General features: G+C 36.1%; 1 long non-coding RNA gene and 1 other non-coding gene across 2 annotated transcripts in view; both read left to right on the forward strand.

The window, feature by feature from the left end:
* The first annotated feature begins 1174 nt into the window (after positions 1-1174).
* The window catches only part of LOC111094895, a 46612-nt gene continuing 25051 nt past the window's right edge, over positions 1175-22735 (forward strand). Inside the window, exon 1 of the long non-coding RNA XR_005385933.1 lies at positions 1175-1317. This is a non-coding gene — a long non-coding RNA (uncharacterized LOC111094895). The remainder of the gene's footprint in view (positions 1318-22735) is intronic.
* On the forward strand, positions 1822-1925 carry LOC119868674. The gene has a single exon (XR_005386646.1). It is a non-coding gene; the product is annotated as a small nucleolar RNA U13 (small nucleolar RNA).

Below are 22735 nucleotides of genomic sequence, written 5' to 3' on the forward strand. Positions count from 1 at the left end.
TTCAGCTAGGACTACCAGTAAGAGTGATGAGAGTGGGCACCCTGTTATGATCATAGCAGGAAAGCTTTCAACCTTTCACCACTGGATATTATGTTAGTGTGGGCTTCTCACATATGGCCCATATTATGCTGAAGTTTATTCCCTCTATACCCAATTTGTTGAGAGTTTTATCATGAAAGGATACTGAATTTTGTCAAATGCTTTAATCTACATTTATTGAGGTGATCATATAATTTTATCTTACATTCCATTAATGTGATGTATTTGATTTATGTATGTGGAACCAACCTAGTGTTTAGCAGAAACAATTAATTACCATTCAGCTCAGTTTGAGTTTCTTGGTATGTTAGCTGGTAATGTCCTTGGGCAGGTAAAGCTTGCTATCAGAGTCTACTTTGGGGTGAAGCCATTGCTCAAACTCTGGGGTAAGGAGGCGCCACTGGCTTGGAACAGTTGGACAGGACTACTGGCTTGGTTCCCTGCCCAAGTGAGACAATAGGATGGGCTCCATGGTTGCCTGGATTCTCTGGTCAGGCTTCCTAAATGATAGGCCTGGATACCATACTCAGATTTAGGTGGGGCTGTGAATTAGCTTCCTGCCTCTAGCAGGAAAACAGGCCCCCAAGGCTAGCACAGCTCATTGTTTGGGGACCTGAATCAGGCAAGACTATATACTGAATTCCCTGGCAAAACAGGGCCACTGCTTTTGGGCTGCTGATAGAGAAAACCACCAGCCGTGCTCTCTGTTCAACTGCCACTATAAGCAGGACTGTTGGATGGCATACTCTGCTTCTTGTGTGTTGTGGTTAGGTTCTCTGGTCATACATGGCTAAAGGCTGTGTACAGCAAAGGGTGGGGCTATGAATTAGTTTCCCTGTCTGGACAGTGGGAGAACAAGCTCCAAGGACAGCAAGAGTATTTGTGGTTTTGATTCAAACCAACTCAAACCCTAAGTTCTCTGGCTCAACAAGGCCACTGGCTTTGCTCTATGGATAATCAGCTCTGCCTGCCAGGCTCTCTGCTCAAGTGTTGCTAGGCTACAGAGCTTCCAGGTGTTCTGCATGCACTTTGTTGTGGGGCATGGCCAAGGAACTATACTCAGTAGTAGGTGGACTTATAACTAAACTGCTCTGCCTGGGTGGGTGGTGCGGGTGGGAGTCCTGGGGACCAGCCTCCAAGGCTTTCAAGCTGCTTTTCCTCGGGACCAGAATCAGGCAGATTTGTATTCCACTAAGTTCCCCAGTCAAACTGTACCACTATCTTGGCTCCTGCAGGTGAACAAAGGCACTGGCTGAGACTACTACTTGTGTGTGGCAGGTAGGAACTTGGCTGACTCAAATCCAAGTACTGATTGTTTCAAGCTCCTCCCCCTTCTCTATCACAATCAGATTCTCAATGGTCAATCCCTGTAGATTCCCTTTTGATCCCCATGAGGTGAGACCAGAGTAGGGACTCCCAACAAGTGACTCACAATGATGGGGAAGCTAGATGTCCACCCTAGGCCCTCTTTTTTCACTGTAGGAATTGTCAGGGGCGATCTCGCAGTATGGTGCTGCATCAGCCTGGGGGAGGGGCAATGTGTTTACTGAATAGCTGCTTTTCTTACCCTTCTAATTCTGTCTGCCTTGGTTTCTGTGGTACAGAGGTTTGCTCTGACCTCACAAAAGGATTTTATCAGTGTTGCCTTGTCCATGAATAGTTCTTAGTCGTTGTTCTAAGGGGTGGGGGGAGCATAATTGGGAACAACCTATGTCACTCCAAGAATTCTTGTTTAAAATTAAACTTGTTTAAAATTAAACTTATTAACTTAAAATTAAACTTATCCCTTTGTAGTTCGTAAGTGTGATGACTGGATGTTCAGGCCACGGTGTGACATGTATCTCCCTCAAACCTTGTTACGACCTCAGCACATTACCCGTTTGACAGAAAAATAAATAAATGATTCATCTTATTATGGCAGCCAAGTCTCAAAGAAATAAATTCTAATTTAACTCTAAAATATCTTGAAGACACACTGACAAAAGATTTTGAAGAAAAGATCATATCACGATCAGAGGCTAAAACTGTCTGAAAACCTGGTCCCATAACCTGGGGGAAATTTCTAGTAATTCATTGTGATGAAGTTGGGATCTCTGATCCCATGACCTAGAGGCTGATGCTGTTCTCTTCTACCACTAAACTGCTAAGAATAACACTTTTGGAAGCATTCTAAAATAGCCAACCCCGACATGCTTCATATTATTGAAATCCTTCATCACAGGCCAAAATAAAAGCTATTCCTGTTATCTGTCTGCTTCAAAATTTGTATGCCGATGATACATTGTGCATTTTTTCAGTTGGGTCTCCTTTTCACTTTCTCTGTACCTTCAAGGCTCTTTTCTGAGCCCTTGGTTATTGAGGTATGTCCCTAGATCATCACTCCCTTCACTGAATATTCCAAGTACTTCACCCACACAAATGAACTACTTCAAAATCCCAGCTATTCTCCACCATCTTCTCATGGTGTACTGCTTATGCTCCTCTATCTGGTTCATCTAAGAAAACAAAGTTTATTTGTTTGAAGACTGCCTAATGTGTACATATAACATTCTATCTTGTGATATTTCTGATTTATTCTATTTTGGATACTAGCATTGGATAGTTAGGTAACTTCTCATTTTAAACAGTTCACCTGTGCTTCTAAATCAAAATAAGTGAATTATGTAGTAAGAAATTATATTTCATATGATACATAAGAATACTTATTAGATGTTCATGAAAATTCTAGATCTACTTATCCATCTATCCAGATTAAATATAAATGTTAATAATTAAATGAAATCCATGCAATTAACCTACTTATAAAATTATATAAAAAATTAAAAGGTCTAGAACTTAATATAACAATTGTCGCCTACAGCATATGCTGAAGTAAAATCTTCATGGCATTAAAAATGTCAAAATATCTTGAATAAACTATAAATTATAGCAAAGTTCACTCATACCAAAGTTCTAAATAAAATATCTCATGGGATTTAGATTAAAAAAAGATTGGGGTTAAAGTCTTATTTCACTTTATAGTGGAGATGTAAATTAAAAAGCTTATGCACTCCATTTTGACATCAGTTTCTTCACAGTAACTGAAAATGACACAAAATTTACCAAGTTATTACAAAAATTAAGTGATACGAAATATGCAAGACATCTTGTAGGTTCTCTGACCAAAATATAGTGGAGCAAATTCCAGTAGAAAAACAGCACAGTTGAATTGTAACAAAAAGGAAGAGTAGAACTTTTGAGATCTCTTCGAAATATGAAAGACAATATGTTTCATAATAACATATACTGTTAAATACTTACAGATGATTTGGTGATTATGGTAGACACTAAAGTGCCACCCAGATCTCCTCAGAAAGGATGGGTTGATTATTACCCCAGGTAATAATATACTGCTGCTGGTTGACAGCTCCCAACTGTCTGTCAGGCCTACTTTAGTAATTACCTCAGTTTAAGAGAATAGCCCTGGGCAAGGTTATTCCTCAATTCCAGAAGGCCTCCATCTAATGACTGATCTAGGAAGGTATATAAAGACCCATTCCTCTCATCCAAAATCAAGACTCTCCTGAAGATTCATCCTATCCACAGAACTCTCCATGGATTGGCTAAGGTTTCCATTGATAGGCTTATTGGCTAAGGCTGCATTTCTGCTCAACTTCCTCTGAATAATCACAATTTTGTGAATTCCCTTCCATACTGTTTATCCTACGAATACTCCCTAATGAACTTAATCTTCAAATCAGAGTTAGCTTCCTGGGGAACCCAATCTGCTAGAGCAACACACACAATTTATAGCTATTATCTCATCAAATCATGAAAAGCACCATTACCACCATCTCCAGAAGTAAACTGACATGTGAACAAGTTATTTGCCTGCTGTCATGAAATTACTACCCAGGATTTAAACCTTACATTTCACAACAAATGTAATGAATTTTGCCAGTATCAAATTCATTCTGTATTTCCACGTGAAAAACTGCCATAGAAAAATTATTGGATTGAGTCCTCTGTTTGGCATAAACTAAATCAAAAAACAAAAAAAAATAATCTTTCTGTAAGAAGAAATTATTATTGGATGTGTTACTCAGTTTATGAACTCGATCAATATCTGTATTCTACTGTACTAGACCCTTCCCAGTTAGTATCAAAGTGGATCTTCAACATTTTGAAGTTGAATTTGTTTTTAATAAACCCTTTCTCCAACTATGGGTTCCAGCCAAAACAAAATCCTTGAATGTTAGACTATTACAATACAAGTTGGATTTATAGTAATTACCAGAGGCATTAACAGCTGGGTAAAAAAATTTTTGTCCTCATGAGTTTTGTGAGGACAGGGTTCAACTTATTTTTTAAGTCTAAACTTCTGAGCTATTTGTAAAGTGACACATAAACTGTGCAACTTATTTTCTCAGATGTTTTCTATATTCATTCTCCATTAGGCATTACAATGGTCTGACCTGCTCATAATATTTTTTAAAGTAGTGTAGTAATTTTAAGCTGTTCTCCTAAGTGATATAGCTAGGAGTAGTCCTGGAAGGTTTATTAGCAAAAGATAATCAAGTCAAAATGTTAGTTAATATTGTAACATGTGCTTAATCAAAGAGAGAGATGTATAGTGGTTGAACCTAAAGAGGAATAGGTCCTGGCCACACAAACATGGTGAATTTAGCTCTTTAAATATTTGAGGTCAATGCCCACCATCAAAGCTTTCCTCAGTGACCTTATGGCAGGAGTATGCATTTGGGAAATAGAATTCTCAGTCCAGAAAGTTTTACTATTTCTAGTCATTATATTAAAAAATGAGTAGGTTAACAGGCACTTACCCCTTTTTCCCTTTAAAGATTTCTGTTCTGAGAGAGCTTATAATCTCATTGGGAGTAAAATCTGTGTTTTGTGTTTAACATTCCTTACTGCAGTTAACTCCCTGATGTGCACAAAGTAGCTCCAATGTGCTGAGTGCTTAGTGTGACTTACAGAAAAATAACCTCTCAGATACAACCCTATAAGTAGGTATTATTTTTTTTAAGATGAGAAATCTGAGGCTCGAAAAGGTTAGATAACTTATATGGCCTATACTGTAAGAAACATTTGATGATGCTTGCTAACTTGAATTTAATACACTTTATCTTTATTTACCAAAAAAATGATGATACAGGGACACTTGGGTGGCTCAGTGGTTGAACATCTGCCTTCAGCTCAGGTTGTGATTCCGGGGTCCCACATTGGGCTTCCCATGGGGAGCCTGCTTCTCCCTCTGCCTATGTCTCTGCCTCTCTTTCTGTGTCTCTCATGAATAAATAAAATCTTTTAAAAATATGATGATATATGCATTATATAATGCATATATATAATGCATATATTATTTATGAAATACATATATTATCACACCTACTTACATAAACATAAACACAGGTATACTCTGTAGCACATGGGCAAACACAGGCTAATCTTTGTATCCACTCCTGATATGTCTCTATGCCACATTCATAAAGAACCATTTTTCTTTTCCTGAATTTTCCATCTATTCTTACACTTCCATGTTTTTGCAAATACAACCTGCTAAGGCCTAAGATGAGAAAAGACTTTTGTAGAAAAGGAATTTTCAGAGGATATGAAGGAAGATAATAAGGCTGACATAAAAGAAAAGCAGGAGAATAAGATTTAGGACCACATTTAAAACATTAGATTTTATTCCAAGGGTAACTAGAAATAATTGAAGAGTTTAAGCAAAAAATGAAATAATCTGATTTCAATTTTAAAATATCACTTTACTGGATAGAGAATGGATTGATGACATTTGGATCAAAATTAAAAGTGGGGGTATGAAAGACTTTTATGGTACATACAAAGGTTCTCTAATGGTATCAATCAATAGTAGGCAGTAAGAAAGAATCACTACTGGACTACTCACAACTGTCAAGTTATAATAATACCATGAAGGGATGAGGCCTGAATAAGAGAAAACTATGTTTTAAAAAATAATGGTTTAGGTCAATTTTTAAGTAAACCATGCAAATACCAGAGATATGTAGAAAAAAATCTTATGCAAGTTCTGCTTTTTCCATTGAGGTATACCACTCAACATACTAAAACTTTTTTCATAACTTAACAAGTAACTAAATTTTCAAATCTTCTTTTACAAGATGACGGCAGGATTCATCTGAATAAAGAGAGAAGGAGTAAACTAATGTTTAATTTACAGTTTTGATTGAATTGATTCCCTTTGTAACTGATGTATGTTTATAGAGATTAAAGAGAGTTTGGACATGCCCTCACAATGTGTCCAATTTTCTGTTAAGCTATACAAGTAGTGAAAGAGCATGTCTGAAAGGATCGAAATAAAGATGAATATACTTTAATTTTATCTCATACACTTTTTAAAAGCTCCAATGATTCTTTTCCTGAGCACAATACAAAATAGTAACAGGGAACTAAAGAAGAAAATATTAAGACTAAGGACCAGAGATTTGAATAGACAATCCTAGACAAAAAAAAATGCAGTTTGTATAAATCACCAAGAGAAGATTCAAGAAAACCAGAGCAAAACAGACAAGTAAAACATCCTTCACTGATCATTTGTTTTGCTTAAAAGATTATTTGTAACAGGATATGGATTAAAAACAATCGATACAACTAAAAAATAAAACTGTAAGGAAGAGACTTGATATACTTCAAGAGAAAACATGGTGCGCCTGGATGGCTCAGTTGGCTAAGTGTCTGACTCTTGATTTTGGCTCAGGTCATTATCTCAGGATCATGAGATCCAGACCCGAGTTGGGCTCCATGCTGGGCATGGAGCCTGCTTAAGATTCTCTTCCTCACCCTCTGCCCCTTCCCACTGCTTCTCCCTCTCAACAAAAAAAAATGAGAAAACATAATTTTTGATTCTTTAGTTGGGCCCAGAAAATGCATAAAGACCTTAGTAGAGTTATGTCTACACTGTATTCCCTTCAACAAGGGAATTTTTCTTCACGCCTCAGGTGAAGGGAAAGCAACTTGAGAAATTGTGAAGTAGGCAAAACTGGTTTTCAGTATGCCCTAATGTATCAATTACCTATTGCTATAGCATACTGTATAACAAACACAAAATCTTGGTTATATACAACACCATGCATCTATTTTTTAATACATCGATGGGTAAGTTAGAGATAACCTGATTTAAGCTAGACTTGCCTGGAACAGCTCTGCTCCATGTATCTCTCTTCCTACTTGTTGAAATGACAGGCTAGCTCAAAAATATCCTCATGACAATGGCAAAAGCACAAGACTGCAAGCAAAAACAAACAAAACCCACAAAGCCCTCTAAGACCAAGACTCAGACCAAGTAAGATGTTACTTTCACTACATTCTGCTGGCCAAGGCAAGTCACATCAACAAACCCAAAAATCAAAGGATAGGAAAAGATACTCCACCTCTCTACTAGGGAGAGGCAAAGGTAAGTAAATATTTCTGAACAATAATATAATCTACCATGCCCCCTTTCATTTCTTCTTTGCTTCTCTTCTGTCAGCCCTTTTCTTTCCCCGACCTCTGGAGGAAAAGCCAATTAATAAGAAATTAAATCACAGTATAAGAGACTTGACATACTATTCACTGGAGAAATATTTTTGTTTTGAAAAAACAAACATAGGACAAGTGTAATCACTAATGGTGTCATTTCAAACATCTTGGAGCTCTACTTCTGGAGAAGGACTTTATATATGAGATCATATTGGACCACAGAGAGATGAGCCCTGAATACCAGGAAAGTTTTTTTTTTAAATTTACCTCCCTATTTCAATTCTGAATTATATTATTTAAATAAGCCTTCTTTACTCCGTTTCTGCTTCAGAAACACTCCATCTCTTCTGCAACCATAGGAGCAAATCAAATGATGTACTCACCATAGCTGGCAAGCCACCAACTTATTAGGCTTTACTGGCCTAGTGAATTGTTAGTATTTTAATAAGAGAAAACCATAACATCATAATTACAAAACAATCCAAAACCTAGTCTACTGAAACTGCAATATTATCATTTTCATTTTTGTTCTTTATTAGCTATGAGGATTCAAATTTCCAAAGACCTTTGGGCTCACACACATGCCATACTCACAACGAGCTGCAAACTGCCATGGATACTGTTTAACATGTCTTACTGAGATATGAGACAATGTCTTATTTTATTTTTCACTTGGGCAATTTATTTTCTATGTTATACCTACAAAATTTCCTGAAGTACTACCAAATACACAAATATACACAAAATTAAATTATTTCCTTAAGAACCATACAGGATTCTGAATTCCCTGTTCAATCCACCCCTCCCCTCAGCCTGCTCACATTTTCCATTAGGCTTACTTTCACATCACCACTTGACAGAAACACACAACCTCTTTCTTTTCTTTTCTTTTCTTTTCTTTTCTTTTCTTTTCTTTTCTTTTCTTTCTTTTCTTTCTTTCTTTCTTCTTTCTTTCTTTCTTTCTTTCTTTCTTTCTTTCCTTCCTTCCTTCCTTCTTTCTTTCTTTCTTTCTCTCTCACTGACCATCAGCTCTCATTACATTTTGAAAAAAAATTCTCAGATACAATCCCCATTTTACAGATGAAAACTACTAGGGCTCTCAACGAGTGAATAAATTATCCAGAATTTATATACCTACTAGTTTGTACAGTTGATATTTTAAATGCATATAAGTTTAAGTCAAAAACCCATCCTTTCTCCACACAGCAGATTTCAATAAATTCTTTAAAAGAGGGAAATAGATGGTGGTGGCAATTATTATATGGAGAGTGGAAAGCCCTCACACTAATAGGAACAATCATAATCACATTTTATCAAGCACTATTCTTTGTCAGGCACAATTCTAAACTCTTCAAATAAATTCCTATTTTGTTCTCCTAACAATTCTATAACTTATGGTTTATTCTTATCTCCTTTGGCTGATAAGAAAACAAGCATAGAGCTCTCAAGCTACTCCCTCAAGAGCATACTGCTAGCTTTGAACTCAGAGCTTGAACTCTTAACAACTCATGTGCCATCCCAGAACCATGTATGATGATGGATCAGAAATAAGGTGGAGGACCAAAATGTCATCTTTTACCTGCAATCTACACAGCTGGGCCACACTACCCTTTGGGAATACATTATATATGAATGTTCGGTGACAGAAATTAGAGCAGGAGGTTATCAGATATGAAAAGTCAGTCCAAGGCATCAACAGTTAAAAACATCACTAGGCAGGGATGGATCCTAAGCATGGAAATCCCATAGCAAGTGATAATATCAGGATGCAGGAGGACAAAAGAGAAGGTCCTGCCATCTGGCCTTCACCCGTTCCTCTCAGGACTCATAAAACCTTGACATCCTGGACTCAGTTATAGCAGCTGGGAATTATCTGGGAAACAAAATATGCATGCTTGGTTGATTAATATTGCTTCCTACTAAGCAATGAAGAGAAAAATCTCATAAAATATACAAGAATAAAAGGGAAAGCTGAATATTGTAATCAATATAGTAGGAGAGAAAACCAAGGACAGAGTGTCATAAAATTAAATTCCAGCCCTGAGATGGGCTAAGAAAAACTTTTTCCCTTGTCATTTATCCTTCCAGAGCCTCAGTTTCTAGATCTTTAAAATGGAGAAGGAGGAGGTGGAAGGTAGTCAAATGTCATTCAATTTTCTTTCCACCATTCCATTTTCTAAGTTTTTGGAAATTTTCAGAATTTCTGTTAAAAAAAGACATTATCCTCTCATACTTACTTAAAAATAGACATGAAAATGAACCACTCTATCCTTGTAGGTATGCAGCTCCATGTTTCATCATATTTGTCAAGTCACGCAATGACTTAATTAGCTACTTTCAGCAGTTTTATGCAAGGACTTTTGACTCTACCCATGTATATACACTGAGACTTATTGTAGTGATAGAGGTACTTAGAATTTCTTCAAGTAAATTCTGTTGCTTCAAAAGGTCCAAATTCAGATTTTTAAGACATGTAATTGTGTGATAATAAAAATAAGCCTCTTTTGTGTTTTTGTTATTTGCATTATTTATTTTAAGCATGGATAGTCAACTATATTTTCAACCTACATTTTTTTTTCTCCCCCGTTACCTAGGATTTCCCTGTCTTCTAAGATGAGCAAACACTATAATCAGTTTCCCTCAGGCTTGAAATTATCAGTGCTATAACTTGAGTTCAGATGGCACCTTCCTTCCAAATCCTTGCTTCAGTTATTTGTCGTGAAAAATTACTTTTGGGGGCTGAAATCTCATGCTTGCTCTTAGCCCAGAAGTGAATTATTTTAAGGAATTTAACTAAAACACATCCAGATAAAGGTTTATGGGCCTGCCAATGTCATTTTAAATAAACAGAACAATTTCCCCCCAATTTCTTTTGCAATGCATAGATGAGCAAAAAGAAAATTTCAAATTATTAGTCACTTATTATTTTCATTAAAATAACAAGTTTCCCTTTTTCCCTTAATTTTCTATAAATATCTTCTTCCATCATATGTGTAACTTTCTGAAACTAGCACAACACTATATTTGCGTTGACTGACTGAGGAGCAGATAATACTGGTCTTTCTTACCATGCAACATGAGATAAAACTCAGAGGAGTGGTTCCATAGAATCTGTGCTTCAGGAAATTTAATAGGTTGTTTTTTTTGTTTTTTGTGTTTTTTGCCATTAAAAAAATAAGGGATGGGTACTGTCGAACTTCAATTTGGATTTTCTGTATTATACATACTGATAATACATGAGCATAATATTCTTCATAGCAATCAGTCATGAACATGAACTTGCAGAATGCTTTAAAAACACTTCTCAATCCTTGGAGAACCATAACAGACACTGAATTTAGAAACAGAAATTCCTCTTATTGTTATAACTTCCAAGGCTCCTACATGAAGTCATTTTACACCCATTAAAAAATTCATTGTCACGTTTTAATTTTCCTTGTATAGTTACACGAAAAATAAAATTAATTCTAAGAAAATATGTATTCATTCTGGAAGATAGAGGGAAAAATGAACTACAAAAGTCATATCAAATAAATTTTTATTATATACTATTGTTACTGTGAACTAAGTGTATGCTCTCCCATTTATAGCCATAAAACCCAGGTTATCTAATGAACCTGTTTTATTTAAATAAAACTCAAAATCAGAATTTCAGAATGCCAGAATTGGAAGGAATATCCAACCCAAATTCTTGATCTTATTCCTGAGGAAACCAAGTAGACTGATTAAATGAATTGTCCCAGAGTCTACTGGTATTTTATATTTACATTCAAATGACAAACCTGCTTGCTCAAGTGGAGCTATGATGAAAGTTTTCCATAAAAGAATATGCACATTTCATAATGTATTAATCCTACTAAACCTTTCGCAGGAAACACAAAGCAATGCATTGCTCATGGTTGGGGGAATCAATTTGTTCTTAACTTAAATAATTTTACTATTTGTGATTTTCCTTCTCCTTTAGAACCCAATACAAAGTTCATTCATCTAATATTTATTAAGCATTTACTCTATATCAGGTTATATTCTAGACAACAGAGATGAACAAGATTCATGGTGTCCATTATATTCAGATATGTAAACGGATGTTTGAATTACTGATTTCCATTTTTTTGGAAAATCATTCATATTCCTTTCCCATTTCGCCTTCTGAAAATTTTAAATTTCCTTTGTTAGGCTCAAGCTGCTCACTACAAAATGTAGGAGATCATTGTCTTAACGGGTATACCAATGCTATGTTTAAGGAAAAAATAAAAATTAATTTAACCACTGTAGACAAAGTAAACCTTTCAAGCCTCTGTTTTAATATCCCCAGTAATTTGGACTGATTTTATTAACCAAAATCTTTTCCTTAAACAAACTGGATAATTATCCATTAGTAATCCTAAGGGATAATAATTATCATTTCTATTTTTTAAAGATTTTATTTATTCATTCATGAGAGACACAGAGAGAGGCAGAGACATAGGCAGAGGGAGATATTTCTATAGAGATTTACAACTCACAATTATCTGTAAATACAATAAATACAATAAAAATCACTTGCAAGTACAGTTTAAATATGGATGACAATGGGTGATTTTGGGGTTCTGGACTTTAATCCCTCCCCTTATCCTTTGAGAATCAGATCATATACTAATTTGCATTATCCTTGGGCTTTTACTGTATTTATCTCACTCAAACAAATGTGAAAAATAGGCATGCTATTTGACGCTACTTTTTAGTGACGGAAACCAAGACTCAGATAATTTGCCTAATTTGGGAAGTGACAGTACTCTGATTCCATATATTTCTAGAGGTAAATAATATTTTCATTCAAGTTAGTCTCTACCAATATTTCCCTAAGTTTAAAAATTACTAATTTAATGTAAATTTCTCTAGCTTTTTAAAGGGCCTTTTAGCTTTGTTTGAGTCTTTAACCATTTTATCGCCTTTGCTGAATGCTGTAAACCCTATAGTATTTTCCTCAATTCTGTATTATGATTTATAAGGCAATAAATGAACACATACATATATAATATATGGTTATCTACTTTTCTAATCCTTCTTTTTCCTTGATGCTTACTCTTTTTATGCCTAAACAATCAATTAAAAAAGAAATCTATATCCATATAAAAACTTTGTCTCGTTCTCATACATGTATTTTCTTACAAATGAAACTTCTATTTCTTAAATCATTCTGAACATTAAGTCTTTCTGAAGACAGAATTGACCATAAATTGTCATTGCATTGATTAATGGATAGCCTTCATTCAAGGCAGAAAAGTCTACTCTGTTCATTAGAAAGCATCTATGCCCTTTCTTATGACTCAGCCATTAAAAACTTCATTGCACATGATATAAAAAAGAATTAAAGCATGTAAGGTTATTTCTTCCCTGTGAAATAAAGAAAGTACATCTATCATTTAACATATATTCAGTGATTACCACTGCATTCTGTATTTAGATATCTGGAAATTTAAGTCTATGTCGATATCTGTTATCTCTATTCATACTAATTCACAAATAAATATATATATATATTTCATGTACTTTATTATTTATTTCTAAATATTAAATTTTGTGTTATGTGCTACACAAGTTTTTGCTATTTGAGAAAACAAAGAAGAGATGCATGATGAGAATTTGAGGAGTCAGGGAAACTCAGGAAACACTTTCTGGGCTGTCAGATACAGCACCAACAGGATGATAGATGCTATTATACACAGTTGCAAATGAATCAAAAGAGCCTAGAATTGGATTGGGTAGGAATGGGGTGAAGTTTACAGAAGTGGTGCTTTCTAAGTTGGCTGTTAAGGATGTGTAAAAATCAATCAGAAAGAGAAACGGAGAAAGGATATTCAAGACAGAAATTAAAATATTAATTTAGGTAAGGAGGTCTAGAAGAACAAGAAATAATCTAGGATTGAAAGCTATTGAGTAGTATTTGATGAGCTGAAGATAGAGAGTGGGTGATGATGAGGCTGGAGAGAGGAGAGCAGATGTCATGGAGGTCCTTGTTTATCTGAGAAGGCTGATTTCCAGCTTTAATGTTAATTTGGGAAGGAACAAACTGTCATAAAGGAAGAGCATGGAGGAGCAAGACTTGTTGAAAAGAATAATACACAGATACAAAAGTTAGAGAAACTCCTAACTTAAAACTGGATCTGGCTAGAAAATGCCAACATACCTTCTCTTGTATTCTTAGCAAATATTATCTGCTGAGCCAAAGACAAAGGAAAATAACAAAACAAAAATCTTCAACATACCTCGAATTAAATTAACTGAAACTAACTGGTAGAACCTATAAAGAATCTCATTAGTTAAAAAGGATAATGAAGCTTGACTAAGAAATCATTTGTAGCCTGAACCTAAATCTGTCAATATGAGGTGATTATTTAAAAATAATGAGGTAGCTCTACATGTGTTATCATGGAAGGCTAATGTATAGTATATTATTAAGAAAAAAACAAACAAAATTTTAAAATAGTTAATTAATATGTATAGAATAATCATATCTTTGTAAACACATTGATGAGGGGGAATAACCATGCATTTTTGTATATTCGAATATATCTACAGAAGCACAAAGGATATTAAAGAAACTTGTAACACTGGTAATCTGGGGTAGAGAAGATATCAAATTTCTTTATAAATCTTTGTATTGCTTGATTTGTTATAGCAAGCATGCATTATTCTTTATGTTTAAAATATATAAATTACAAAAATCTAAGAAAATGTAATTGTAGATAATACATAAAATAGTGAGATTACTTATTATAACAAAAAAGTTGGTAAAAGCACTACTCATTGAAAAAAGGTTAATGGGTTTAAATACATTCCTTAGAGAAAAAATAATTTAAATTAAATAAATGTTTGATTTTTGAAAGAAAAAAACTGGAGAAAAGCATAAAGAAGTCCAGAGCATTTAAAGTAAAAATTAACAAATTAGAATATGAAAAATCAATTACAATACAACATATAGAATACTTGTTTTCTTAAAATATTTCATGCATAATGTATTGGCAAATTAAATAATGATAGATAACTTTGATAAAATTTGAAACAAAAAAGAAAACACTACAGAGCTGTTTAAAATATAGAGACAGAATACATATATTCTATAATCTGAAAAATAAATACTTATGGAAATACAAGTTATCCAAATGGACATAAGTAGACAAAAACTCAACCAACAAGTTAGCATAAAATAAATAAACAAATACATCAAAGTTTTCAAATAGGTTCTTCTATGCAAAGCTGATGTGTTGTTTTCTGTTATGATAATTACTATGCTAAATAAAACATTTAGTCTGTTTGTTTCAAGTTTTTATTTAAATTCTATTTAGCTAACATACAGTGTAATATTTGTTTTGAGAGTAGAATTTAGTGATCCATCACTTACAAATAACACCCAGTGCTCATCACAAGTGCCCTCCTTAATACCCATCACTCATTTAGCAAAACCTTACCACCTCCCCTCCAGGAACCCTCAGTTTGTTCTCTATAGTTAAGAGTCTTAAACCATTTATTTTTATGGAAAATGATGGAAAGCTAAGCAATTTATTTTTATTTTTTTATAAATTTATTTTTTATTGGTGTTCAATTTGCCAACATATAGAATAACACCCAGTGCTCATCCCATCAAGTGCCCCCCTCAGTGTCCGTCACCCAGTCACCCCCATCCCCCGCCCATCTCCCCTTACACCACCCCTAGTTCGTTTCCCAGAGTTTGGAGTCTCTCATGTTCTGTCTCCCTCTCGGATATTTCCCACTCATTTTTTTCTCCTTTCCCCTTTATTCCCTTTCACTATTTTTTATATTCCCCAAATGAATGAGACCATATAATGTTTGTCCTTCTCTGACTGACTTATTTCACTCAGCATAATACCCTCCAGTTCCATCCACGTCGAAGCAAATGGTGGGTATTTGTCATTTCTAATGGTTGAGTAATATTCCATTGTATACATAGACCACATCTTCTTTATCCATTCATCTTTTGATGGACACCAAGGCTCCTTCCATAGTTTGGCTATCGTGGCCATTGCTGCTAGAAACATCGGGGTGCAGGTGTCCCGGCGTTTCACTGCATCTGTATCTTTGGGGTAAATCCCCAGCAGTGCAATTGCTGGGTCAGAAGGCAGATCTATTTTTAACTCTTTGAGGAAACTCCACATAGTTTTCCAGAGTGGCTGTACCAGTTCACATTCACACCAACAATGAAGGAGGGTTCTCCTTTCTCCACATCCTCTCCAACATTTGTGGTTTCCTGCCTTGTTAATTTTCCCCATTCTCACTTGTGTGAGGTGGTATCTCATTGTGGTTTTGATTTGTATTTCCCTGATGGCAAGTGATGCGGAGCCTTTTCTCATGTGCTTGTTGGCCATGTCTATGTCTTCCCCTGTGAAATTTCTGTTCATGTCTTTTGCCCATTTCATGCTTGGATTATTTGTTTCTTTGCTGTTGAATTTAATAAGTTCACAATGCCAGATTTCAGGTTGTACTACAAAGCTGTGGTCATCAAGATAGTGTGGCACTGGCACAAAAACAGACACATAGATCAATGGAACAGAAGAGAGAATCCAGAAGTGGACCCTCAACCTTATGGTCAACTAATATTCGACAAAGCAGGAAAGACTATCCATTGGAAAAAAGACAGTCTCTCCAATAAATGGTGCTGGGAAAACTGGACATCCACATGCAGAAGAATGAAACTAGACCACTCTCTTATACCATACACAAAGATAAACTTAAAATGGATGAAAGATCTAAATGTGAGACAAGATTCCATCAAAATCCTAGAGGAGAACACAGGCAACACCCTTTTTGATCTTGGCCACAGTAACTTCTTGCAAGATACATCCACGAAGGCAAGAGAAACAAAAGCAAAAATGAACTATTGGGACTTCATCAAGATAAGAAGCTTTTGCACAGCAAAAGATACAGTCAACAAAACTAAAAGACAACCTACAGAATGGGAGAAGATATTTGCAAATGACGTATCAGATAAAGGGCTAGTTTCCAAGATCAATTTATTTTTTCAAAGATTTATTTATTTATTTGAGAGAGAGAGAGTGCACATGAGCAGAGGGAAGGGCAAAGGGAGAGGGTGAGAAATCTCAAACAGACTCCCTGCTGAGCACAGAGGACAACATGGGGCTTGATGCCAGGACCCTGAGATCATGACCTGAGCAGAAACCAAGAGTCAGATGCTAAATGACTGAGCCACTCAGGTGCCCCTCAAGCAATGTATTTTTGGATGTAGCACAGCTAGTCTATCAATAATTGACAAAGGTAATAGACATTCATAAATTCATATGCACACACATACACACATCTACATAAAACCATGGTTCCACAACAGTCCAATTTCAAGTAAATTCAAATAAGAAACCTGATTTCATGAAAACAAACCCAATGGTTCATTATTTGCTATCTCAGGAATGAAAGAATAGCTTAGTGTTAAGAATTCTATGAAAATAAAATAAGGACACCTCTGTGTCATGATAAATATTCTTGAACTACTGGCTAATAACACTTTAAAATTTGAAAGGGGGAAATGAGCAAAAGTATCCAAATGTGATCCTGGGAGCTCACTTCAGTTTGTTAGGCAATGAGTTGCCTGGGGCCCGAGGTCCTTACGCTCTTCTCTCAGGAGGAGGAGGTGCATTTTCACTCAACTTCTCCAAGATGAGTTCCTACTACTGAAAGGAGGGGCAACACACCTGTTGTGAACCTCAGTGTCTCCAGAGGTCGGGAACCTACCTTTTCCAGACAACCCTGATGCTCTTGGTACTGCAACATTCTGTTCCCACACTGATGAGTTTGTGAATCATTCATATGATTCACTCATATGAATCCCCTAACAAGGAAAAGCAAGAAGCAGGCAATGTTCTTTCACTTGACTCTGGCATACCTCTTTGTGGAAAGATGAGAGTATCAGGGTGTTTATGCCCTCTCTTGCTACCCCTGCCTTGTAATTTTCTCCAATAAAACCTGTTTCTGAACCTATTCCTTGTGATATTTTGCCCTGACCAATCATACAACACACGGCAAATATGTGGAATACTGGCCATTAAAATCTGAAACAAGAAAGGAAAAAAAAAGGTAGCATGCTTGCTAATGCAAAGAAAATAATAAGAGAAAAAATGCATAGATTACTTTGGGTCATTTGAGAAGCAGATGCCAAAATAGGATTTGACGTTCAGGAGATTTACTGGGGAAAACACCTATGAAGGAAAAATCTGGAAGGAACTACAGGGAACTAAAAGAGTGGTCACAGTATGAGGAAGGTCTAAATCCCATGAAAGAGAAAGAAAAGAAGATAAATTTGGGCAAGAAATACCTTAGATTGTGATTCTAAGAAAGTTTTGACAAAGCTGATGGGGAGTCCCTAAGCCTAAATCAGCTGTCAGAGGAACCCTGTGTTTCCCAACTGTTTTGGTATCCTCCATATTCAGTGATTGGCTGGGAACAGCTCATGAGAAGCGTGGCCTTGGTGCCATCATGGTGAAATCCATCAATTCCATGATGGATTTCAGAGGGCAATAACTGGGGATTATTATTACCCCTGTCAATTATTACTCCTGCAGTCAGAGATCTAAGAAGCTTATTCTAATGGCTGCCATAGTGTAGTTTTTATTTTTTTAAGATTTTATTTATTCATTGGGGCGGTGGGGGAGAGGCAAAGACACACGCAGAGGGAGAAGTGAGCTCCATGCAGGGAGCCTGACGTGGGACTCGATCCTGGGACTCCAGGATCATGCCCTGGGTCAAAGACAGGCGCTAAACTGCTGAGCCACCCAGGGATCCCCATGTAGCTTTTAATAAGAGAAAACCATGATAACGTGTAGATATGGTTGGAAACCCCAAAAAGATTAACAGCAAAACATTTATTATTTAAAAGATGGTTTAAAACTCATCTGCAGGGCTGGTGATGTTTTGGAATTAGGATGAAATTGCTTTGCAAGTAAGAATACTCTATGTGCTATAATGTGTGAGACAGCAAGAAATATATTTATTCATGTTAGCATATACTCAAGAATAGTGATAATAAACCAAGCACCACATGTAAGCTTCCAAAAATCTCATGGAAATCTGTCCAGCTAAGCTAATAAATATAAAACAGGAAGAATGTGTTTTATTTTTTAAAAAAAATTTTAAACATTTTATTTATTTATTCATGAGAGATACAGAGAGAGGGGCACAGATAGGAGAAGCAGGCTCCATGCAAGGAGCCTGATGTGGGACTCGATCCCAGGACTCCGGGATCATGCCCTGAGTCGAAGGCAGATGCTCAACCACTGAGCCACCCAGGCATCCCAAGAATGTGTTTTAAATAGATTATATCATAGCAGTTTTAAAATAACAGAATATTAAAAATAATATCAAACAGAAAAATATAAATGACTTGTCTTTGCATATATGTAATGAAATGTTATAGTTACTTAGTAAATCATTTCAAAGAATTTGTGCTAAAATGGTAAAATTTTTATAGTAAGTTAAATTTAGGAGTATATAAATCTGTTTCTGAAGTGTGATCCAGTTACACATATGCATACACATACACACACATAGAAAAGCAAATGCAAGGAAATAAACATAAACACTCATGTATAATTTCTGAGAGTTGAATTAGGAATAATTTGTTGTTTATCTTTTATGTGATTTGCTCTTTCCAGATTTTCCCATTATGCATGGAGTGTAAAATCAGAAAAGAATTTTGTGAAATAATTCAAAATTTATAAAGTATTATAGTGGGAATATGGTCATCATTGATGTTGTTTTTCAAATATTTCTGGATTCCCCCTTCCAAGCACATGGTAGGGATGCACTTCTTGGTAACCTCATGGTTAGGCCAAAATAGTGGGCTGAGAGCAATAGCACGATGAGTCATTTCCAGGCTGGGACATTTAATTGCTGATGTAACATACTCTGCCGGGATGACCAGAAACATTGAAACTGATGGCTGCTTCATTAGCCTGAATTCCTGAGACACTATATGAGCAAAGCTTCTCTTCCAACCTGTGATTGCCATGTAGCATGGGTGAGAGCTGAGCCTCTATTTCTTTAAGCACTGAGGTACACAAGTTGTAGTTAATATAACCTAGTACATTATGATGAACATAAAATTGATTCCTAGGAAAGAGGTTATGCTATAATGAAAGCCTCAAATATGAGGTGTTAGCTTTAGGACTAGGTGGCAGACAGAAAGAAAACTGTTACAATGAGGTACCTACAATTAGGCTAGAGAGAGAAACCGAAAAAGAGATCTCAAAAATAACTATGGATCATATTTCTGTGATAATCTTGCCAAAAATAAATAACCTAATCATGACATCAGACAAGTTAGGAAACATTCTACAGACTACCCGGCCAATACTCTTTAAAGGTGTCAAGGTCATGAAAGAAAAAGGAAGAATGAAAAACTGTCATAGATTAAAGGAGATTAAGGAGATATGACCTTAATATAAAATGAGATCCTGGATTGGATTCTGGAATAGAAGAAAGATGTTAGTGGGAAAACTGAAGAAATCTGAATTAGGTCTGTAATCTAGTTAATTTAGTTAATTTCCTGGTTTTGATAATTGTACTACTGTTATGTAAGATGTTAATATTAGGGAGAGCTGGATGAAAGATATATATATTGTTTTACAACTTTTCTATAAATTTAAATTATTTCAAAATAAAAAGTCAAAGAAAAAGATGTAGTGGGAGGAAGGCTTGGTAGCTTTGTCAAAAGTGTTATACAAAGGTGAGTAAAGAAATTTTTTTTAAGATTTTATTTATTTATTCATGAGAGAGAGAGATAGGCAGAGACACAGGCAGAGGGAGAAGCAGGCCTCATGCAGGGAACCCGACGCGGGACTTGATCCCACGTCTCCAGGATCATGCCCTGGGCTGAAGGTGGCGCTAAACCGCTGGGCCACCCGGGTGCCCGAGTAAAGAATTCTTTTTTTTTTTTTTTTTTTAAGATTTTATTTATTCATGAGAGACACAGAGAGAGAGAGAGAGAGTGGCAGAGACACAGGCAGAGGGAGAAGCAGGTTCCATGGAGGGAGCCTGACGCGGGACTCGATCCCAAGTCCCCAAGATCACGCCCCGGGCGGAAGGCGGCGCTAAACTGCTAAGCCACCAGCACTGCCCCCAAGTAAAGAATTCTTGATGCAATTCTTTGTGTGCGTATGTGTTTACACAGGTAAGAGCTGGAATAGAATAGAAAGAAACTACAAACTTGTAATAAAATTTTTTATGATTCTTTGAGACACAAAGCAATACTAAAGATTCCAAACTTTGAAATAGACAAAGCAGGATTCGAAAGCTGTACAGCCCTCAAGAAGGGCTTAGCCTCAAATCCTATTTCAAATATGGACAAAGATAGTTATAAAAAGTAAAATCCTACCATAGGACACAGAAAAGGGTTTTAAATATCAATGGCCAGAGAGTACCTACTAGGAAAAAAACTGAAGTCTAATCAAGGAATATTCCCTGCATTCAGTTTGCCCAGTAACATTTCAGTATTGCTAACCATTTTACACATCCGTATTGTTTCTTTTCCCAAATATACTGAGTTATATTGAACTTGCTCCTTCATTGTATACAGTGGGGGTAATAGGGGCGATGATACCTTGTTTTGTTTTCGTTTGTAGATTCTGCCACAACAGAAACTACGGAAGACAACCACACATCAGTCTCTGTGGCAGAGGCAATTGTGTGATCATGGACATTGAAATTGATGCTTTGACTAAAAGACGCCTTTGGTTTAGTTCATCAAGGAGGACACACAGGTGTATTCTGTATGAAAGAAAAGGTTGGGCAGCCCGGGTGGCTCAGCGGTTGAGTGCCGCCTTCAGCCCAGGGCCTGATCCTGGAGACCCGGGATCAAAACCCGAGACCCACGTCGGGCTCCCTGTATGGAGCCTGCTTCTCCCTCTGCCTGTGTCTCGGCCTCAATCTCTCTCTCTCTCTCATGAATAAACAAATTTTAAAAATCTAAAAAAAAAAAAAAAAGAAAAGAAAAGGTTGAGCCAAATATTCACCAATCAGTAGGTAGAGATTGTCAAATACTGCTGGTTCTTCGATTATTAGTGCTGTTTAACAAATACTTCTGGGTATTTTCCCATTTGTATACATGGTAGGACTGAACTTTCTCGTCTCTGTATGGTTGAATAGAAGTTGTGTCATTAGATTTAGCTGTTCACTTGTGAGCAGAAGTACTATTTGTCACTACAGCTGGCTCTATTGCAGATGTGCTACCATCCATAGATCCCTTTCATCTCTTTGCTTATGACCAACAATATTCCACATGGTGGCTGCTTTGTCCACTTGACTCCATGCACAACAGACACAAACAAAAAACAATGCCCCTATCCTTCCCCAATGACCCATTATAGATATGTAGAATAAACAAGAAATCAACTTTATCGTCATCATTCACTTTGGAGAATCAGGGATATTTTGTTACTGCCGAACAGCCTAGTCTATCTGAGACAAAGTAAGCCTCAAAGTGCCATAATATGTTTGTTATTTAAATCTCTAACACTTCAGAATATTAACTTACACTTTATACTGAGAGGAACACAAAGTATTCAGGAGTTGAAATATTCTAAGTTTCTGGATATCCATTACAAGACGGTGATGTTTGTCTATAACAGCAAAGTATCCAGCACAAGAAAGATATTCAACACATATTTTAAATGAATTTATGTATTAAAGCATATACATATGAATTAATATATAGAAGAATGAAACAAAAACAAAAATAAAATGTATTGAATGTGGAATATTCTGGATATAGTAGTGAATAGCCCAAGAGAGAGATCCATGTTGAGGTTAATACCAATGTAAAAATCTAACAGTGAACAATTGCACATAAAGAAAATATAGGCAACAGTGGCTAAGATTCAGGCTCCAGATCTTTCTCTGAAAATTTTATAAGAAACAGTAAATTTATGCCATCCTCATAATGAGTCCAGTTAAGGGAAGACACATGTTCAAATGCAGGTTTAAACTGTTAAATTAAGGAGTGCCTGGGTGGCTCAGCCGATTAAGCATCCTACTCTTGATTTTGGCTCAGGTCATAATCTCAGGGTCTTGAGACTGAGCCCTTGTAGGGCTCTGCACTCAGCAGGGAGTCTGCTTAAAGATTCTTTCTATCTCTCCCTCTCCCTCTGCCCCTCCCTTCCCCATTCTCTCTCTCAAACAAACAAATTATCATTAA

This window comes from Canis lupus, chromosome X (assembly GCF_011100685.1).
Source record: "Canis lupus familiaris isolate Mischka breed German Shepherd chromosome X, alternate assembly UU_Cfam_GSD_1.0, whole genome shotgun sequence".
Taxonomy (NCBI): domain Eukaryota; kingdom Metazoa; phylum Chordata; class Mammalia; order Carnivora; family Canidae; genus Canis; species Canis lupus.